Genomic DNA, 19,046 nt, shown 5'->3' with positions numbered 1-19,046 from the left:
TGGCAATGCCCCTACTTATACTTCCCAAAATGCCATTGGCCTTCTTGGCAAGAAGGGCACACTGTTGACTCATATCCAGCTTCTCGTCCACTGTAACCCCTAGGTCCTTTTCCGCAGAACTGCTGCCTAGCCATTCGGTCCCTAGTCTGTAGTGGTGCATGGGATTCTTCCGTCCTAAGTGCAGGACTCTGCACTTGTCCTTGTTGAACCTCATCAGATTTCTTTTGGCCCAATCCTCCAATTTGTCTAGGGCCCTCTGTATCCTATCCCTACCCTCCAGTGTATCTACCTCTCCTCCCAGTTTAGTGTCATCTGCAAACTTGCTGAGGGTGCAATCCACACAATCCTCCAGATCATTTATGAAGATATTGAAAAAACTGGCCCCAGGACTGACCGTTGGGGCACTCCACTAGATACCAGCTGCCAACTAGACATGGAGCCATTGATCACGACCTGTTGAGCCCGACAATCTAGCCAACTTTCTATCCACCTTATCGTCCATTCATCCAGCCCATACTTCTTTAACTTGCTGACAAGAATACTGTGGGAGACCGTGTCAAATGCTTTGCTAAAGTCAGTCCACTGCTTTCCCCGCATCCACAGAGCCAGTTATCTTGTCACAGAAGGCAATTAGATTTGTGAGGCATGACTTGCCCTTGGTGACTCCATGCTGACTGTTCCTGATCACTTTCCTCTCCTCTGAGTACTTCAGAATTGATTCCTTGAGGACCTGCTCCATGATTTTTCCAGGGACTGAGGTGAGGCTGACTGGCCTGTAGTTCCCAGGATCCTCCTTCTTCCCTTTTTTAAAGATGGGCACTACATTAGCCTTTTTCCAGTCATCCGGGACTTCCCCGGATCGCCATGAGTTTTCAAAGATAATGGCCAATGACTCTGCAATCACATCCGCCAACTCCTCTCGCACTCTCGGATGCAGCGCATCCGGTCCCATGGACTTGTGCACGTCCAGCTTTTCTAAATAGTCCCGAACCACTTCTTTCTTCACGGAGGGCTGGTCACCTCCTCCCCATGCTGTGCTGCCCAGTGCAGTAGTCTGGGATCTGACCTTGTTCATGAAGACAGAGGCAAAAAAAGCATTGAGTACATTAGCTTTTTCCACATCCTCTGTCACTAGGTTGCCTCCCTCATTCAGTAAGGAGCCCACACTTTCCTTGACTTTCTTCTTGTTGCTAACATACCTGAAGAAACCCTTCTTGTTACTCTTAACATCTCTTGCTAGCTGCACCTCCAGGTGTGATTTGGCCTTCCTGATTTCACTCCTGCATCCCCGAGCAATATCTTTATACTCTTCCCCAGTCATTTGTCCAATCCTTCACTTCTTATAAGCTTCTTTTTTGAGTTTAAGATCAGCAAGGATTTCACTGTTAAGCGAAGCTGGTCACCTGCCATACTTTCTATTCTTTCTGCACATTGGGATGATTTGTCCCTGTAACCTCAATAAGGATTCTTTAAAATACAGCCAACTCTCCTGGACTCCTTTCCCCCTCATGTTATTCTCCTAGGGGATCCTGCCCATCAGTTCCCTGAGGGAGTCAAAGTCTGCTTTTCTGAAGTCCAGGGTCCGTATTCTGCTTCTCTCCTTTCTTCCCTGTGTCAGGATCCTGAACTCAACCATCTCATGGTCACTGCCTCCCAGGTTCCCATCCACCTTTGCTTCCCCTACTTATTCTTCCCGGTTTGTGAGAAGCAGGTCAAGAAGAGCTCCGCCCCAGTTGGTTCCTCCAGCACTTGCACCAGGAAATTGTCCCCTACACTTTCCAAAAACTTCCTGGATTGTCTGTGCACCGCTGTATTGCTCTCCCAGCAGATATCAGGGTGATTGAAGTCTCCCATGAGAACCAGGGCCTGCGATCTAGTAACTTCCGTGAGTTTCCGGAAGAAAGCCTCGTCCACCTCATGCCCCTGGTCCGGTGGTCTATAGCAGACTCCCACCACGACATCACCCTTGTTGCTCACACTTCTAAACTTAATCCAGAGACTCTCAGGTTTTTCTGCAGTTTCATACTGGAGCTCTGAGCAGTCATACTGCTCCCTTACATACAGTGCAACTCCCCCACCTTTTCTGCCCTGCCTGTCCTTCCTGAACAGTTTATATCCATCCATGACAGTACTCCAGTCATGTGAGTTATCCCACCAAGTCTCTGTTATTCCGATCACATCCTAATTCCTTGATGGTGCCAGGACTTCCAGTTCTCCCTGCTTGTTTCCCAGGCTTCTTGCATTTGTGTACAGGCACTTGAGATAACTCGCTGATCGTCCCTCTTTCTCAGTATGAGGCAGGAGCTCTCCCCTCTCCTGCGCTCCTGCTTATGCTTCCTCCCGGTATCCCACTTCCCCACTTACCTCAGGGCTTTGGTCTCCTTCCCCTGGTGACCCTCGTTTAAAGCCCCCCTCACTAGGTTAGCCAGCCTGCTCGCGGAGATGCTCTTCCCTCATCTGGCTCTCGATCTGAAGGCTGAAGTCACAATTCCCTGTTCGGGTGCTTGGGGCTCCTCTTCAACAGCACAGCACACAATCCGCGTAAGCCCCCACCCAGTAATCTGGGGAAACTAACCAGGGCCACTGGGTGCCTCTAAGAGGCCATACTTTCCTCACTCACCAGCACTGAGTGGAGAAAAGAAACTTTAATAAAAAGGAGGAAAATCACCTTGTCTTAACTTTGGAAAACACCACAATCAGGATTCATAACACGACACTATGAGCAAAACACCCACCCACAGTACGCTGGGCAGTATCCTTTTGCCTCGGGCTCTGAAATCCAGAGACCAAAAGCTCTTTGGAAGTGCCCCTCCCTTCACTGCACCTCACTCCCAGCTGCTGTCCTGGGTCAATGAAAACCCAGAGATCACCTCTCACCTCCTGGGGGGAAAGCCCCTTTCTCCCTCCCCTGTCTGCCCACATTGCCGGTCACTTGCCGTTCCACCCTGTCACTGCTCTGCTGGCCACCCTCTCTCCTCTGGGATGTCTTGCGGTCCCACTAAGAGCGGTGCAGGCTCCCTAAAAGTAGCGGCCACCAGAGCCCGAACAGCAGTCCCATCCCTTCCTCTTGAGGCCATGCACCTGCATCACCCCTTCTCCCCGAGGCCCCACTCCTGCGCTGACTCTTCCCCCCAAGACCCCGCCTCCCGATCACTGCTCTCCACCCCCTCCCCACCCTCCCTCGCCCTTATGGTCATTACAAAGTGGTAAGGCAGAGCCCTCCCATTTCTAAAAGTCCTGGGGCGTTGTGCCCCCCTGTTCACACACCCCTGGGTCCTGGCGCTTCACACAGCTCTCACTGATCTCAGCTGTTAGCGAGGGAGCCTCACCGCTCGCACAGACTCGGCAGTTTCCTGCCTGAGAGACTCTGTCCCAAAGCAGGACTAGCGCTTAGACCTGGTTCTCGGGGATTTCAGATCTATTGATCTGCAGCAAGACTCTCCATTTAGCCTCAGTCAGCTCTGGTATCGCACAGAGAAGAACAAGAGGGTCAAATGGTGCCGGGAACCCTTCAGAAGAACCCACCCACCAAGGACCAACACTTGTCTCCTCCCGCTCTCAGCTCCACTGAGAAGTTTTGGGGGGTCACGCCTCGCCTTTCTCACCCTAGGGGCCTGGGAGAGCAGCCATAACCAGGTGCCCCAGTGGTGCAATTGGTTAGCACGCAGTACTTATAGGGCAGTGCTGAGAGGAGCTATGCTGAGGTTGTGAGTTCAAGCCTCACCTGGAGCACTGGTTTTCATTAACCAAATGGTTTCACCCACTTGTTTGTTTGGCTCTGTGGAGGGTAGAATGCCAGCCCAGGGGACAGTGAGGATGGGGGAGGACTCAAAAATGCCCCCTTCAATTATTCCCTCCTCTGCAGAGTGCAGGTCAGAATCTACAATCCTTTCTCCCCCACCAGCCGCTGTGCCAGGATCCCTCAAGCAGAGCCTCGAGTCCTGCGGATGCTTGACGCCTGGGGAGGGAGAGGAGCAAGGTAGCCATTTTCTTAGAGGGCTTTCTCTTCCCCTGCCCTCTTCCCCAATTCTTGTCACGCAAGCAGCAAGCAGCAAAAGACCAGAAGTCTGAAGTGCAGACAATGCGATGTTTCCTGGGGTTAGTTTCCAAGGAAGCATATTTTGAAGCCCTTCACACCACTGGGGCTTATCTCTATACACTGATAGACTCTGCTCCCCAGTGTTCCCTTCCCAGCTCCGACACTGCAAAGCGTTTACCCCGCGTCCCCCTTCCCGGCTCCGACGCTGCAGAGCCTTGCCTGTGTCTCTGTTCCCTGTTCCCATTCCCCCACTTCGCAAACATGATTCCAATTTCCACTTCCACTTCCTGTTTGACTCCAGATTATATGGTAATATTCTCAGCTATACCTTAACCAATCATTTTACTGAAATGTAATTAACCAATCCTAATATATTGTAACATAATTCTCTAACCAATTATATCCCACTACACTAATGAACTTACACATAGCAAAATTAATTATACAGCAGTCAGAAACTATTAGAGAACCAGACAGATTGACAACAGAAAAGTGGGGGCCGTAAAGTTAAAACATATTGAAATGAGGGCTTCACAACCACAACAATTGAGAAGGGATTTCATAGAATCATAGAATCATAGAATATCAGGGTTGGAAGGGACCTCAGGAGGTCATCTAGTCCAACCCCCTGCTCAAAGCAGGACCAATCCCCAATTAAGTCATCCCAGCCAGGGCTTTGTCAAGCCTGACCTTAAAAACTTCTAAGGAAGGAGATTCTACCCCCTCCCTAGGTAACGCATTCCAGTGTTTCACCACCCTCCTAGTGAAAAAGTTTTTCCTAATATCTAACCTAAACCTCCCCCACTGCAACTTGAGACCATTACTCTTTGTCCTGTCCTCTTCTACCACTGAGAATAGTCTAGAAACATCCTCTCTGGAACCACCTCTCAGGTAGTTGAAAGCAGCTATCAAATCCCCCCTCATTCTTCTCTTCCGCAGACTAAACAATCCCAGTTCCCTCAGCCTCTCCTCATAAGTCATGTGTTCCAGTCCCCTAATCATTTATGTTGCCCTTCTCTGGACTCTCTCCAATTTATCCACATCCTTCTTGTAGTGTGGGGCCCAAAACTGGACACAGTACTCCAGATGAGGCCTCACCAATGTCAGATAGAAGGGGATGATCAATCCCTCGATCTGCTCGCTATGCCCCTACCTATACATCCCAAAATGCCATTGGCCTTCTTGGCAAGAAGGGCACACTGCTGACTCATATCCAGATTCTTGTCCACTGTCACCCTAGGTCCTTTTCCGCAGAACTGCTGCCTAGCCATTCGGTCCCTAGTCTGTAGCGGTGCATTGGGTTCTTCCGTCCTAAGTGAAGGACCCTGCACTTATCCTTCTTGAACCTCATCAGATTTCTTTTGGCCCAATCCTCCAATTTGTCTAGGTCCCTCTGTATCCTATCCCTGCCCTCCAGCGTATCTACCACTCCTCCTAGTTTAGTATCATCCACAAATTTGCTGAGAGTGCAATCCACACCATCCTCCAGATCATTTATGAAGATATTGAACAAAACCAGCCCCAGGACCGATCCTTGGGGCACTCCACTTGACACCGGCTGCCAACTAGACATGGAGCCATTGATCACTACCCGTTGAGCCCGACAATCTAGCCAACTTTCTACCCACCTTATAGTGCATTCATCCAGCCCATACTTCTTTAACTTGCTGACAAGAATACTGTGGGAGACCGTGTCAAAAGCTTTGCTAAAGTCAAGAAACAATACATCCACTGCTTTCCCTTCATCCACAGAACCAGTAATCTCATCATAGAAGGTGATTAGATTAGTCAGGCATGACCTTCCCTTTGTGAATCCATGCTGACTGTTCCTGATCACTTTCCTCTCATGTAAGTGCATCAGGATTGATTCCTTGAGGACCTGCTCCATGATTTTTCCAGGGACTGAGGTGAGGCCGACTGGCCTGTAGTTCCCAGGATCCTCCTTCTTCCCTTTTTTAAAGATGGGCACTACATTAACCTTTTTCCAGTCATCCGGGACTTCCCCCGTTCGCCACGAGTTTTCAAAGATAATGGCCAATGGCTCTGCAATCACAGCCGCCAATTCCTTTAGCACTCTCGGATGCAGCACATCCGGCCCCATGGACTTGTGCTCATCCAGCTTTTCTAAATAGTCCCTAACCACCTCTTTCTCCACACAGGGCTGGCCATCTACTCCCCATGCTGTGATGCTCAGTGCAGCAGTCTGGGAGCTGTCCTTGTTAGTGAAGACAGAGGCAAAAAAAGCATTGAGCACATTAGCTTTTTCCACATCCTCTGTCACTAGGTTGCCTCCCTCATTCAGTAAGGGGCCCACACTTTCCTTGGCTTTCTTCTTGTTGCCAACATACCTGAAGAAACCCTTCTTGTTACTCTTGACATCTCTTGCTAGCTGCAGCTCCAGGTGCGATTTGGCCCTCCTGATTTCATTCCTACATGCCCGAGCAATATTTTTATACTCTTCCTTGGTCGTATGTCCAACCTTCCACTTCTTGTAAGCTTCTTTTTTATGTTTAAGATCCGCTAGGATTTCACTAAGATTTCTTGCCAGACAGGAGGCTCTCTTAAGATCTGTTTCTGTATCTGGTGGTGATGGGCACTATCAGGACAGGATCGTCTTCCTAACCGACCAATACCACCGTATTTTAGTGGGACGGGTTGGGGATGTGAGGATGTGACCGTTCGCTTCCCAGTTTATGGCTGCTCCTGCAGCTTAGCCAAAGGCCTTAGCCTAAGAACCCAGGCTCAGACTCTCCTGGGGAGAGAAGGCCCGTACACAGGCAGACTGTGATTTTGATTCTTTGTTTTGTACCCCGTAACTAGCTAAGTGATGAAAACACACAGCAAAAATACACTGTGATAAAAAAAAGTCTGTACTCTTAAAGTATAGGCTTTACAGGCAGGCCTGAATATCTCTATTCTAACAAGGATCGTTTGGGAAATTAGCCATTGCTGACAAGGTTTGTCTCTGTTCCTATTTCATCTTCCGGTGTTATGCAGAGGGATCTTTGGCATATTTTTGTGAGCTTAATAACTATCTCCGAAACTTTATTTACTCAAACTTCAAAATTGGTGTCACCTGATTTTTGCATCGCCCTGTGAAAAAACAACGGACACGTGGGGCTTTCTACAGGGCATCATGATGCTAAAGTTGGGGAATTCAATCGCTGTACTTGTGTGTGGGGGGGTGTTTCTCCACAGCTGACTCAGAGCTTCCAGCCTCGGGCTGCCCCTGCCTCACTGCCAGGCACACCGGGCTGTTAGCTGCACCCACTGTCCTTGCCAGGGGTCCCTGCTGAACCCTGCGGGTGACTCTGCAGGTGGAGAAGGTGCTGTGTAGCGATGTAGAGCAGGTGCAGGAAGGAGCCGGGGTCACTATTCAAATTCTGAATTGCACAATTTTCCAAAGCTGGGAATGTCCAGAACCAATTCTAACAGGAAGGCGAATGCAGAGCAGTTACACTGGAGGGGCCCAGACCTGCAGTGGGGGCACAGTGGAAATTAATAATGGGAAGATCATTTGTTAAATTAGTCGTCACTGACAAGATTTGTCTCTGCTCTTATCTCATGTTATGGTGTTATTTAGAGGAATCGGTACATATTTTACTGTAGTAATTAAACCGTTAATTTTATTTAATCAAGCCAAAAACTTTGCATCACTTATTTTTTCTCTGTCCTAGCAGGAATGAATTGAATTTTGTGACATTCTGGAAAGCGCAGAGAGATTAACTGTGGGGAATTCAGTCTCTGTGTTTGTGAGCTGATGTTTTCCTCTCACAGTTCAGTGCCTGCATGGAAATCCTAAGAGGGATCTAAGGGCTGGTGTACGCTGGACACTTAACTGGCAGAGCTACGTGTCTCAGGGTGTGAAAAATCCACACCCCCAAACCAATGCAGTTAAGCTGACCTAAGCCCTGGTTAGATAGAGCTAAATAGAAGGAAAAATTGTTCCGTCAATGTAACTATTACAGCGATGGGAAAACCCCTCCACTCGCTGTAGCAACTGTCTACTCCAAAGCACTATCGCAGTGTTTTAAGTGTAGACAACCTCAGAGTGAGACCAGATCTGGCTCCAGTTCAAATGCTGCGGCACTAAGATTGCAGTAGTCATAACATTCTTGTGCTTCTATCGTTGGCAGGATTTGAACCTGCATGGGGTGACCCCAATGGAATTCAAGTCCATCGCCTTAACCACTCGGCCACAACTACGCGATGGATGGCTATTTCACTACACTATGATTCAGTTCTCACAGAATTGTCACTTCAAATTGCTCAGATCCACTTCCCCAGCACACTCAAGGCTGTGCATTAGTGTAAGTGTGTCCATGGCTGAACAGCAAGAATTCCTGCCCATTTCCCTTCCGGCTGGAGCATGATGAGAGTGTTTTTGTGTTAACGACATTGCTGTAGATCATTGTTCATTCCCCAAATTGACAATTCAGACAGTCCCTTTCCTAGTTAAATCTCCAGCACATCATTCCAATAGCAGGGGTCAGGATTTCTCTGGGGCATGGACATTTTTCAGGGGGTTGGTGCATGAACTCAGCCTTGCATTCCATCCTTGATGTTTCATGGACTAGCAAGAGCAGCATAAAGAAAGAGCCGAGCCAATATCTCCCTGTCAGGGATGCAGGTGGCCACATCCCCTCTGTCTGACCATTGCCATTGCAGGAGAGAAGGGTTCCCTGGAGTTGAATGCCCTGGCTCAGACAAGACACATAGGGAGGTTTTGCTGTTCATGGATCTGTGCAAAGGAAATTGTGTCTCTGTGTTTTCCCCAGTGACTCCTACATCCCACCCCCAATATCTTCTGGTTGAAAGAGGATGGGTCTTTCAGAAAATCATCTTGTTTGGATGTAAGGATGTGAAATGATGGGAAAATCGACCGTTCTTCCTAGTTTAAATTCTGTAACTTCTACATTGGACAATAATACTCAGCTCTTCACTGGCCATATGAGGTGTGGGGCTGGGGAAGGAATGTGTTCAGAGACATGACTCAGCATGACAGACTCAGGGTTCTGGATCCAACCCAGCCAGCAAAGCACTGACACATGGAAAGGAGGCGTCCACTGATCACATTCGCCAGCACCGCGCAATGGGAGCTGATGTTCAGTTCCACCGTGTTCCACCGAAGTCCTTTCCGGAGTCACTGTCTCTGGAACATCCCATTGGGGCGGCTCACCCCTCACAGTGACATCCTGCTCCGGCTACAGACTGCATGGCAGCGCCACCGTCCAGATCCCCAGTGGGAGTTAGTGGTCTGCCGTATGAGAGACAATAACTCCACCGGAGAACCACAAATGTTCAAACTATAAAAAAGTGACCTCTGCATTGTAGGCCACACTCGCTGCTGGGGACCTACACCGGGATAGGGCTGACACTCAGAGGAGCTCTGCGCTTCTGGTCTACATGGAATTATTTGGGCATTAAATCTATCAGGATGAAGGGGTTCGAGTTACCTGTGCCCTGTTCCTTTAAGGCATTGGAGCAATGCTGGGGAGATTGAAGGGCACAGAGCTGGGGAGCAGTGTGTGCTCCAAGGAAAGTTGTTGTGCTCTGGTGACACAGAGTGGGTGTGGGGGTTTTGTAAGCCGTGGGGTTTGTATACAGATAAAGTTTACTAACCCGCAGGTTCAAAGCTGTTCCTGCTCTGGGCTACACAGGGCAGTCTTTGCTGAGAGTGTAGCTCAGTAGGTGAATATTTGCCTGGAGGGCAATGGGTTCCTAGTTCAAATCCAAGTGCTTCCCTTTTTCAAAAGAAAATCCATTTCCAGACCCATCTCCAGTGTGTTCAGGAAGTTGCTGAATAGGGATGCTTGAAATGAATGTAAACACTCAGCAGTTCCCCTTGCCAATGTAGAAAACCCAGCAGAGCTGTCCAGCAGCTGAAATCCACTCCAGTCCTCGCGTCTCCAAGAGGGGCACTCTGTATTTGGGGCGTGTGTGACACCTCTGGGACGATGACAGGTGAAAAAATGCTGGATTCAATGCCAGCTGAGACCACAGGAGGGGAAGGTGAATGGCAGCACCGCACAGGGTCATAACACTCAGACCCGGGGCTTCACTGTCGCTACCCCTGTGTTTGCCCTCATTTATATCCTAAGAAACACACCCTTCCCCCTCCCCCACACACTGTCACACCCACCTTTTCCCCTGGAGCCCACCCCAACCCTGCCCTACCCCTCTCCCACACACACGGCATGGGACACAGCCTCTCTGTGACTCACCCAGGTCGGGACTTGCCTCTGCATCGCCCCAACAGGGGAGCAGAGAGCCTGAAGGGCCACAGGAGACAGATGAAGATTGGCCAGAATAGAAAAGTCTTCCCTTCGCTTCTTCAGAGTCTCGTTAACCTCGCCCAGGAGAAGTTCCAGCACCGGATGGGCTCAAAGCACCAACCTTCCCCTCAGCAGCGGAAGGTGGGAACCAGCTCGATCACACGGAAGGAGGTTCCCCACCTCTGCTCCTGCTGTCCTGCAGCCTTTCATATGGATTTGTTTTAGGTAATGCAACCCCCTCACCCCCAATCCATCCATGGAACAATGAGAGTGGGCACTAACTGTGGGCTCCAGTGGTGCAGTGGGTTAGCCCACATTACCTAGAGAGCAGTGCTGTGTAGAGTGATGTTTAGGTTATGAGTTCAAACCTCAACCAGATCACCCACTTTCTTTAAGCGAATGGCTTCTGCCAATCATTTTGCCCTGCGGAAAATACAATTCCAACCCAGCAGACACCGAGGTCCCTTCCTTTACCGAGTGCAAGGCAGATTCCACACACCTGCAAGGCTCCGCTCTCCACCCGCCACCTGTGTCAGGAGGGGTAAAGCCGAGTCCAGAGCTCTGCCCATCCTGTGATTCTTCACCCCATGACTCCTCCTCAATCTTTGATCCCCAAACCACCTTTGTGCACACTTTTGTTTTGTGCTCTTTGTTTACGAGTTGTTCTCTCTTGGGACTGACAGAGGCCAGACAGAAATCCATCTTCTCCAGCCCATCCTCATCCAAGTCTCCGATATTGCAGCCAGTATAGGTAAGCCAGGCGAGGCGGATTGCTTTATCTTTTGTTTTATGTGAATTTTCCCTATGTTAAGACAGAGGTTTATTCCTTTTTTCTGTAACTTTAAGGTTTTGCCCAGAGGAGGATCCTCTGTGTTTTGAATCTGAATACCCTGTAAAGTATTTTCCATCCTGATTTTACAGAGATGATTTTTATCTTCCTTTTTTTTAAATAAAATCCTTCTTTTAAGAACCTGAGTGATTTTTCCATTGTTCCAAGATCCAGGGGTTTGGTTCTTTGATGATTTTGTAACCAATTGGTGAGGATATTATTCTCAAGCCTACCCAGGAAAGGGGATATGTAAGGCTTGGGGAGATATTTTGGGGGAAGACGTCTCCAAGTGGGCTCTTTCCCTGGTCTTTGTTTAAAACGCTTGGTGGTGGCAGCATACCGTTCAAGGACAATGCAAAGTTTGTACCTTGGGGAAGTTTTTAACCTAAGCTGGTAAGAATAAGCTTAGGGGGTCTTTCATGCGGGTCCCCACATCTGTACCCTAGAGTTCAGAGTGGGGAAGGAACCCTGACAGCTAGACTGGACGCACCTGGAGCTCACGCCCTAGCTTTTGTGATGGCCAACCCCCAGCTCCTTCCCTGGGCTCTAGCTGAAGCCAGAGCATTGGCCTGAGCGGCCGAGAAGAGGTTTCAGTCCTGAAGAAAGCAGGACTTTCAGTACAAAGGGAAAACGGCACAAGCCCATCTGTGAAGGGACTTGCGCCCTCAATTGCCTGATCAAAAGTCAGACGCCTTATCCATTAGACCACAAGAGAAAAGCCTTTCCAAGCACTTCCTTCGAAAAGGTGGACACTGTGTTTCTCGGGTCAGCTACTGAGGGGGGCAGAGGATCTCTGGGCACAAGAAGTCGAGTTCCCAGCGAGACGTGAGACTTAATTCTATGGAGCCAGGTGCAGGACTTTGCCAGGGAGGCTTAGGCATGGGGGGATTGGGGTGCAGCGGGGGGGCCGGCTGTCTAGGTGCAGAGATTAATTGACCCTGAGGTGCAGGAGGGAGGAAGAGGAGGAGGAATCGGAAGTGGGCGTGGAGAAAAAGAGGACGGGGAGAGGCTCTCAGCAAGCCTGGCCAGCTCAGTCCATAGAGCATCAGGCTCTTAATGGGAGGGGCCAGGGTTCAAGCCCCTGTCCAGGCACTCAGCTCTTGTGTGCCAGGAGCCAAATCATTCCTGGTGGTGTCCAGAGCCATGTGTGGGAAAGGGAGGCTGAGACTTGTGCCCCCTGCTCTGTGGCAGGGATCCTGGTAGCTCAGACTCAGGGAAGGCTTCTGTACTCAGAGGTGCTGACTTGGAGACTTCCTGGGGGTTGCTTGACCCCCGCCCCCACCCCTGTCCAGTCTCTTGCCATGCCACCCTATTTCTTCCTCTCCCCAGTCCTCCCGCATGCCTGATCACTGGCAGAGGGGAGAAGCTGAAGGAGAAGAGGAGGAGCTTGTGGGCCAGGCCTGCTAGCAGGTGGGAGGTGCTGGTGGGGAGCTGGCTGCCAGTGGGCGCTGAGCACCTGTTTTTTTGCTTCTGTTCGTGCTGCAGCCCCATAGCACCCAGGGAGTCGGCGCCTCTGGCTGCACTGACGGCTCCTTTCACACTCTAGAGGGAGGAACAGAACCAGGGTTATGGCTGATCTATGGGGCCGGGGGCGTTAGGTGAGTGGCAGAGGCTTTAGGTGCTGAGAGTTTGCCTGACACCTCAGGGGCACAGTGTGAGGTGGTGTCCCAGGGATCTCTATGAAAGGAGCAGAACAAGATTTACTTGGGGTGGGGAGAGAATTGAGAGCATCCCAGGGGTTGTAGAGAGTATTGCCCGGGACAGAGACTGGCTGTCATAAATATAAAGGGAAGGGTAAACACCTTTAAAATCCCTCCTGGCCAGAGGAAAAATCCTTTCACCTGTAAAGGGTTAAGAAGCTAGGATAACCTCGCTGGCACCTGACCAAAATGACCAATGAGGAGACAAGAGACTTTCAAAAGCTGGGAGGAGGGAGAAAAACAAAGGGTCTGTGTCTGTCTGTGTGATGCTTTTGCCGGGGACAGACCAGGAATGGAGTCTTAGAACTTAGTAGGTAATCTAGCTAGATGTGCGTTAGATTATGATTTCTTTAAATGGCTGAGAAAATAAGCTGTGCTGAATAGAATGACTATTCCTGTCTGTGTGTCTTTTTGTAACTTAAGGTTTTGCCTAGAGGGATTCTCTATGTTTTGAATCTAATTACCCTGTAAGGTATTTACCAGCCTGATTTTACAGAGGTGATACTTTTTTTACTGTTTCTTCTATTAAAATTCTTCTTTTCAAGAACTGAATGTTTTTTTCATGGTTCTTAAGATCCAAGGGTTTGGGTCTGTGGTCACCTATGCAAATTGGTGAGGATTTTTACCAAACTTTCCCCAGGAAGTGGGGTGCAAGGGTTGGGAGGATTTTGGGAAAAAGACGTTTCCATACAATACTTTCCTAATAAAATAAACCCAGATAAACGTTTGGTGGTGGCAGTGGAAGTCCAAGGGCCAAGGGTAAAATAGTTTATACCTTGGGGAAGTTTTAACCTAAGCTGGTAAAAGTAAGCTTAGGAGGTTTTCATGCAGGTCCCCACATCTGTACCCTAAAGTTCAGAGTGGGGAAGGAACCTTGACACGGCTAAAACACAGGCCTCGCTGTGAGCAGGATTCGAACCTGCGCAGGGGAACCCTATTGGATTTCGACTCCAATGCCTTAAGCGCTCAGCCATCACAGCTGAAAGCACACTAGTGCTTCAATGCCACAGAAACTGGTAAATAATCGCAATGCCCAGGCTTGACATCATCTGAAATACAGAATTCCCACAGCAAACCTGGCTCCGAAAGCACAGGGGGGATTTGGGGTTTGTTCTCTTTGCTTTGCCATGTGCAGTCGCACAGAGAGGGCTTTCAAAAGTCTCCCCTTCCACAAAGCGGGAATGGGAAATGATTCTCAACTTGACGCTTGATGTGAATGAGGATGTCTGGACCACAGGGCCAGGGACTGACCTGTGCTAGAGAAACCAGTGACACGTGGAACCATGGACTAGCAGCAGTACTGTGCAGGAAAATGTCTCACAAGAGGCATTAGCGCATTCGTGGTTTGGTAGCAGAAGTCACAGAGATGGGGGGAGGTCTAGCTTTGGGTTCTGGCCAACAGAGGGATGAGTTTTATTGTCTCCAAATTTCAGTAGAAAAATTCAGACCCAAACTGTGTGTGGGGGGGGTTTCTGTGGTTTGCATTTGGTTTGTTTTGTTTTTCTCATTTGAAATGTTCTTGATAATTTGTCTGGGAAAACTGTTTGGACAAGGCCAAGGACAAGTTAGAACAATTAAAAATCTCCATGGGAGTGAGGGGGTCCCTCAGCGCCGGGGGAGGGGTGGAGATTTTCATGAGGGGAGTTGAGGTGATAAATGAGATGCTTTTGCTCCAGCAGCGGGAGAGGCTTGGCAGGTTCATTTTTACCAAGTGACCCCCTCCCCCCGCAACACACACACAAACACACACACACACACACACACACACACACACACACACACACACACACACACATCGCTCCCCTGCTGCTGCTGCCCCAGCTCAAACCCCACTGTCACCCCGAGCATGTGATCTACAGCTTCCTGCTGACAAAGCCCTTATATATCAGAGACAAACTCCCCTAGTCTGCCCCTTCTCCCAGCTGAGCCCTCCCCCCACGGAGCCCAGGACAGCCCCGACCGAGCTGGATCTCGCGGCAGTTGACCGAGGATGCGCGTTGCTGACACAAGGAGCCGAGTGGGCGCACACCCAAGCAATGTAATAACTGTGTCAGTTCCAGGGACATAACTGTGCAGTACAGACATTGCCTGAGTATTTCACTCCGTGCGCTGAGATGGGAGCGTAAAACACCCACCCACCATTGAAATCCCCCAATTTACTATCTCTGCCCTTCCCAGAAAGTCATAAACGTCAGTTCATTCTTGCTAGCAGAGGGGAAATTCAGGTGACACTTATGTTTACGATTGATTAAATAAGGTTTAGAGTTTTATTAATATAATAGAAAAATTAAAAGTAATTTCTCGACAAAACACCACAAGGTGAAACAGGAACAGAGACAAACCTTGTCAGTAAAGTCTCTTTTCCCCAAAGATCCTCAAAATATTCTTAATTCCCACCCCACCACCATAGGCCTCAGTGGTTTCATAGGCTTGGAACTGGCCAATGGGAGCTGTAGGGGCAGCGTTGCAGGTGCGGGCAGCACATGGAGACCCGCTGCCCCCCTCCCTCCCAGGGGCTGCACGCAGAGAGATGCCAGCAGCCAGCTGCTGACTGGGAGCCACCAACCCCCAGCCCGGCGCTCCCTCCAGACCCCGCACCCCAACACTCTGCCCCAGTCCAGAACCCCTTCTGCACCCAAATTCCCCCCATGAGCCTACACCCCACAGCCCCTCCTACACCCCAAATATTGCCGGCACCCAGTGCCAGAGGCAAGCAACAGCAGGGGTTCGTTGCCCAGTGTGTGTCACCCAATAATCACAACGGGGTGGAGAAGCAGAAAAGTTTATTTGAAGCTTCAAAGAAGGTCCAGGGAGAATAGAATCTCAAATCCTGCACACAGAGCAGGAAGTTACACAGGCTTTTATACATCCTTTCTTCAGCATACTTATCCAATAGCAAGCTGCCCTAAGTATCCATATAGCCAGCCAATCCAGTTACCAGCTAGTTCACTGGTTCTCTGTATCATTTGTTAACCTCTACATAAAGCTGCTTTCTTCAGCATTGTTCTTCCATATCTGCACTGTGTGGCCTTGCTTAGTTTCAGGCTGTCTGACTCTGCAACATATTGTTGCAGATCCTCAGCATAACTGCTGCGAGTGCCTCCAGGCCGGGGGCCAAGGACACTTGGGCCTAGTGCAAGGGGGCTTCATCGACACTCGTGCTCTTCCATCCCCTCGAGTTACCTAGTGGCCATGCCCAGTGTCCCCAACACCAACACTCTGCCCCAGCCCGGAGCCCCCTCCTTCACCGAGCTCCCTCCCAGAGCCTGCAGCCCTCACTCCCTCACTCCCCGACACTCTGCCCCACACGTGCAGGCTGCTAGGCAGCAGCTTTGGTAACAGCACGTCAGTCTCTAGGTGTCTCTGTGGTGCAAGGGGTCAGCGCGTTCGGCTGTTAACCGAAAGGATGGTGGGTCGAGCCCACCCCGGGAGGACGATAAGCCTGGGCTACTTCCTTGCTCCTCAAGACCTACTGGGAGCCTTAAAGGCCCTTTTTTGCCACCTCAAAACCATCCCTCTTGGCCTCAGTGGTTTCAGCTGGTGGCCCTCAGAGTGCGCTGGATGCGACCCAGAATCCCATCTCCCAGCAGCCATGCCAGGGGCTCAGGCTTAATCCTCAAGGCCAAGTGCAAAACCTTCAGCCGGGAACATTTCACTCCCTTCCCACCCAAGCAGCAAGGGAGAAACGGACGAGATGCGCCAGCTAGAAGACGCCTCCCTCCCACTTCCCTGTTGGCTGAGCAAAGCTCTTGGCCTGCCTCATGCCTCGTCAGGGAAGCGTGGCCATGCTGCCCCAGCCTGAGTCCCAGCCGCAGCCTGGCCTGCCCCGGCTGACGGAGTGCAGAGCCCCGCGAGTCAATGGCAGGTCGAGTCTGAAGCCTCGGCTCTTTCCCTAGACAGCCACACAGAGCTGCCCAGAGCTGTCCAGCATCCCGAGAGCCTCCCCCGTGTTCCCCTGCAGCAGCTGCCTGCCGGTGCGGGTGGGAGAAGGGGACGAGGAAGCACGGCTGTCTCAGGCCGGGACAATAGCCCTCACCACAATCAGGCCTCTTGCCTTCAGCCCAGGCAGCCAGAGGTGCTGGGGAGCTCCCTGGCAGGCCCCCGCCTCAGCCACCTCTGGCCTCATGTCCTAGGCTCTTGGCGCTCTGCTGGTCGCTGCCTCGCGTGAAGACCCAGAGCAAAAAGAAACAAGTGCATTCCTAGCACAGGATGGTTTCGATCCACCGACCTCTGGGTTATGGGCCCAGCATGCTGCCGCTGTGCCACTCTGCTGGGTCTTCACCCACAGCCCCCAGCATCTGGATTTAGGGGCAGATTAACCTTTTGTGGGCCCTGGTGCCAAACATATTTGTGGGCCCCTATGTCGTCATTGTGGGCTCCGAGCATGGGCCTGGTGTGGCAGGGCCATTGGTGCCCTAGTGTCCCCGGTACTGAATCTCAGAGACATTTTTCATGTTGATCACACACCTCTACATGACTATCTGCATTGCCATACACAGCTCCCTCAGCCCCCAGTTCTTCTCATTGAGCTCTACCATGTGGGTTTACCAGGGTCCACAGTGAGCAGATCTTTCAGAGAGATCAGGGAAGCTCCCCACAGATTTATCTCCTTCCTCATTCAGACCTTCTATAGCCACGTCTCCAGTGCCACCCCATGTCACCAGTCGCTGTGTGTGGTCCCACTCTCAGCTCAAAGATCCAAAGCCAGCAGATACCTGGTCAGTTCTGACAAATCCCCTCCCCAGCACCCATCCTGCCATTGGAGCAAGCCTCTTGCAAACACCATTTCCCCAAAGTGAGGACTTACCCCTTGGGAATCTGAAGACACCAGCCTTTCTCCCTCTGCTCCCATCTACAGGCTAGTCTACTGCCTGGTCCCCACCACCTCTCCCTATGCTTGTTTCCTTTCTACTTTGGACATGCTCCCCAGCCAGCTGGGACTATTCTCCCACTGCAAGCCTGACCTGCTTCCTCTTTCCCTGCTCCCCTTGACATTCCTTTCCTATGGGTGACCTCTGTTCCTTGAGCTTAATTCCAGTTTCTTTATCCGCTCCTAGCTTAATGGCCCCCAGTAGTCACAGAGCCACCTGCAGCTTCTCTGACTATAGCCATGGGGCCAATTGTCTGAGGCCAGCCTGAGATAGCCGCAGCTACTAGTCAAGGGAGGGGTGGCAATTCCAAGGCTGAGCATGCTTGAACCTAGCAACGGCGGCACTAGGGCCTCTAAATCCTCAGCACTGGCCCTAGGCAGCTGCAGACTCTGCAGTTAAGGGCTTCCCTCCTCTAGGCCATGGCTTTAAGTAGCTGAGATGCCCATCACCTGCAGCAGAGGCCACCAATTCCCACGCACCCCTCAGCTGGCATGTAGTCATGCAGAAAGTGCAGCCTGGATGATTTAGGAGGCTGGGGTACCAGGAAGTTCCCATCCCTGATCAGCAGCTCTGCAACAAGCTCACATGGCCCCCCTCCGCTGTGGGATCAGGACCACTTCTGCAGCACTGCGAGACGGGAGGAAGCGAGTGTTATGGGCCCGTCTGAACTTGGGCCTGGCACAATGGAGCCATTGGTGCCACGGTGAATCCGGTCCTGTCCGGACTAGCGCCTTGCAAGCTCTAGCGTGGGCAGCGGATCTGCCGGCTGCACAGCCTTGGTAACAGCAGACAGGTCTCTAGGTGTCTCTGTGGGGCAATGGGTCAGCGTGTTCGGCTGTTAACCGAGAGGATGGTGGTTCGAGCCCACCCAGGGACGCTGGCAACCTCGTGCTGTTTCCTTGCTCCTCAAGATGTGCCGGGAGCCTCAAAGGCCCCTTTTTGCCACCTCAAAGCCATCCCTCTTCGGCTCAGGGGGTTCAGCTGGTGGCCCGCAGAGTGCGCTGGGTGCGAATCAGAAACCCATCTCCCTGCAGCCACGCCGGGCACTCAGGCTTAATCCTCAAGGTCGAGGGCTAAACCTTCAGCCAGGAACGTTTGGTCCCTTCCTGCCTCCACCAAGCAGCTGGGGAGAAAGGGACGAGACGTGCCAGCTCGAAGACGCCTCCCTCCCACTTCCCTGTTGGCTGCACAAAGCTCTTGGCGTGTCTCATGCCTCGTCAGGGAAGCGCGGCCATGCTGAGTCCCGGCCGCAGCCTGGCCCGCCCCGGCTGATGGAGTGCAGAGCCCCGCGAGTCAACGGCAGGTCGAGTCAGGGCCGCGTAACCCGCCCTT

At 51.2% G+C, this 19,046-nt stretch overlaps 4 non-coding genes across 4 annotated transcripts; 2 read left to right on the top strand and 2 right to left on the bottom strand.

Moving 5' to 3' along the window:
* The first annotated feature begins 3,638 nt into the window (after positions 1-3,638).
* Positions 3,639-3,732, top strand: TRNAI-UAU. Its single transcript has 2 exons — positions 3,639-3,676; positions 3,697-3,732. It is a non-coding gene; the product is annotated as a tRNA-Ile (tRNA).
* A 4,431-nt stretch (positions 3,733-8,163) lies between these two features.
* On the bottom strand, positions 8,164-8,245 carry TRNAS-UGA. The gene has a single exon. It is a non-coding gene; the product is annotated as a tRNA-Ser (tRNA).
* Positions 8,246-13,741: 5,496 nt separating this feature from the next.
* Positions 13,742-13,823, bottom strand: TRNAS-CGA. Its single transcript has one exon. It is a non-coding gene; the product is annotated as a tRNA-Ser (tRNA).
* A 4,694-nt stretch (positions 13,824-18,517) lies between these two features.
* TRNAN-GUU lies at positions 18,518-18,591 on the top strand. Its single transcript has one exon. It is a non-coding gene; the product is annotated as a tRNA-Asn (tRNA).
* Positions 18,592-19,046: the final 455 nt, after the last annotated feature.

Source organism: Chelonia mydas, unplaced genomic scaffold (genome assembly GCF_015237465.2).
Source record: "Chelonia mydas isolate rCheMyd1 unplaced genomic scaffold, rCheMyd1.pri.v2 scaffold_72_arrow_ctg1, whole genome shotgun sequence".
Lineage (NCBI taxonomy): Eukaryota > Metazoa > Chordata > Testudines > Cheloniidae > Chelonia > Chelonia mydas.
The sequence above is the reverse complement of the archived record's forward strand: the minus strand, read 5'-3'. Positions and strand labels throughout refer to the sequence as shown.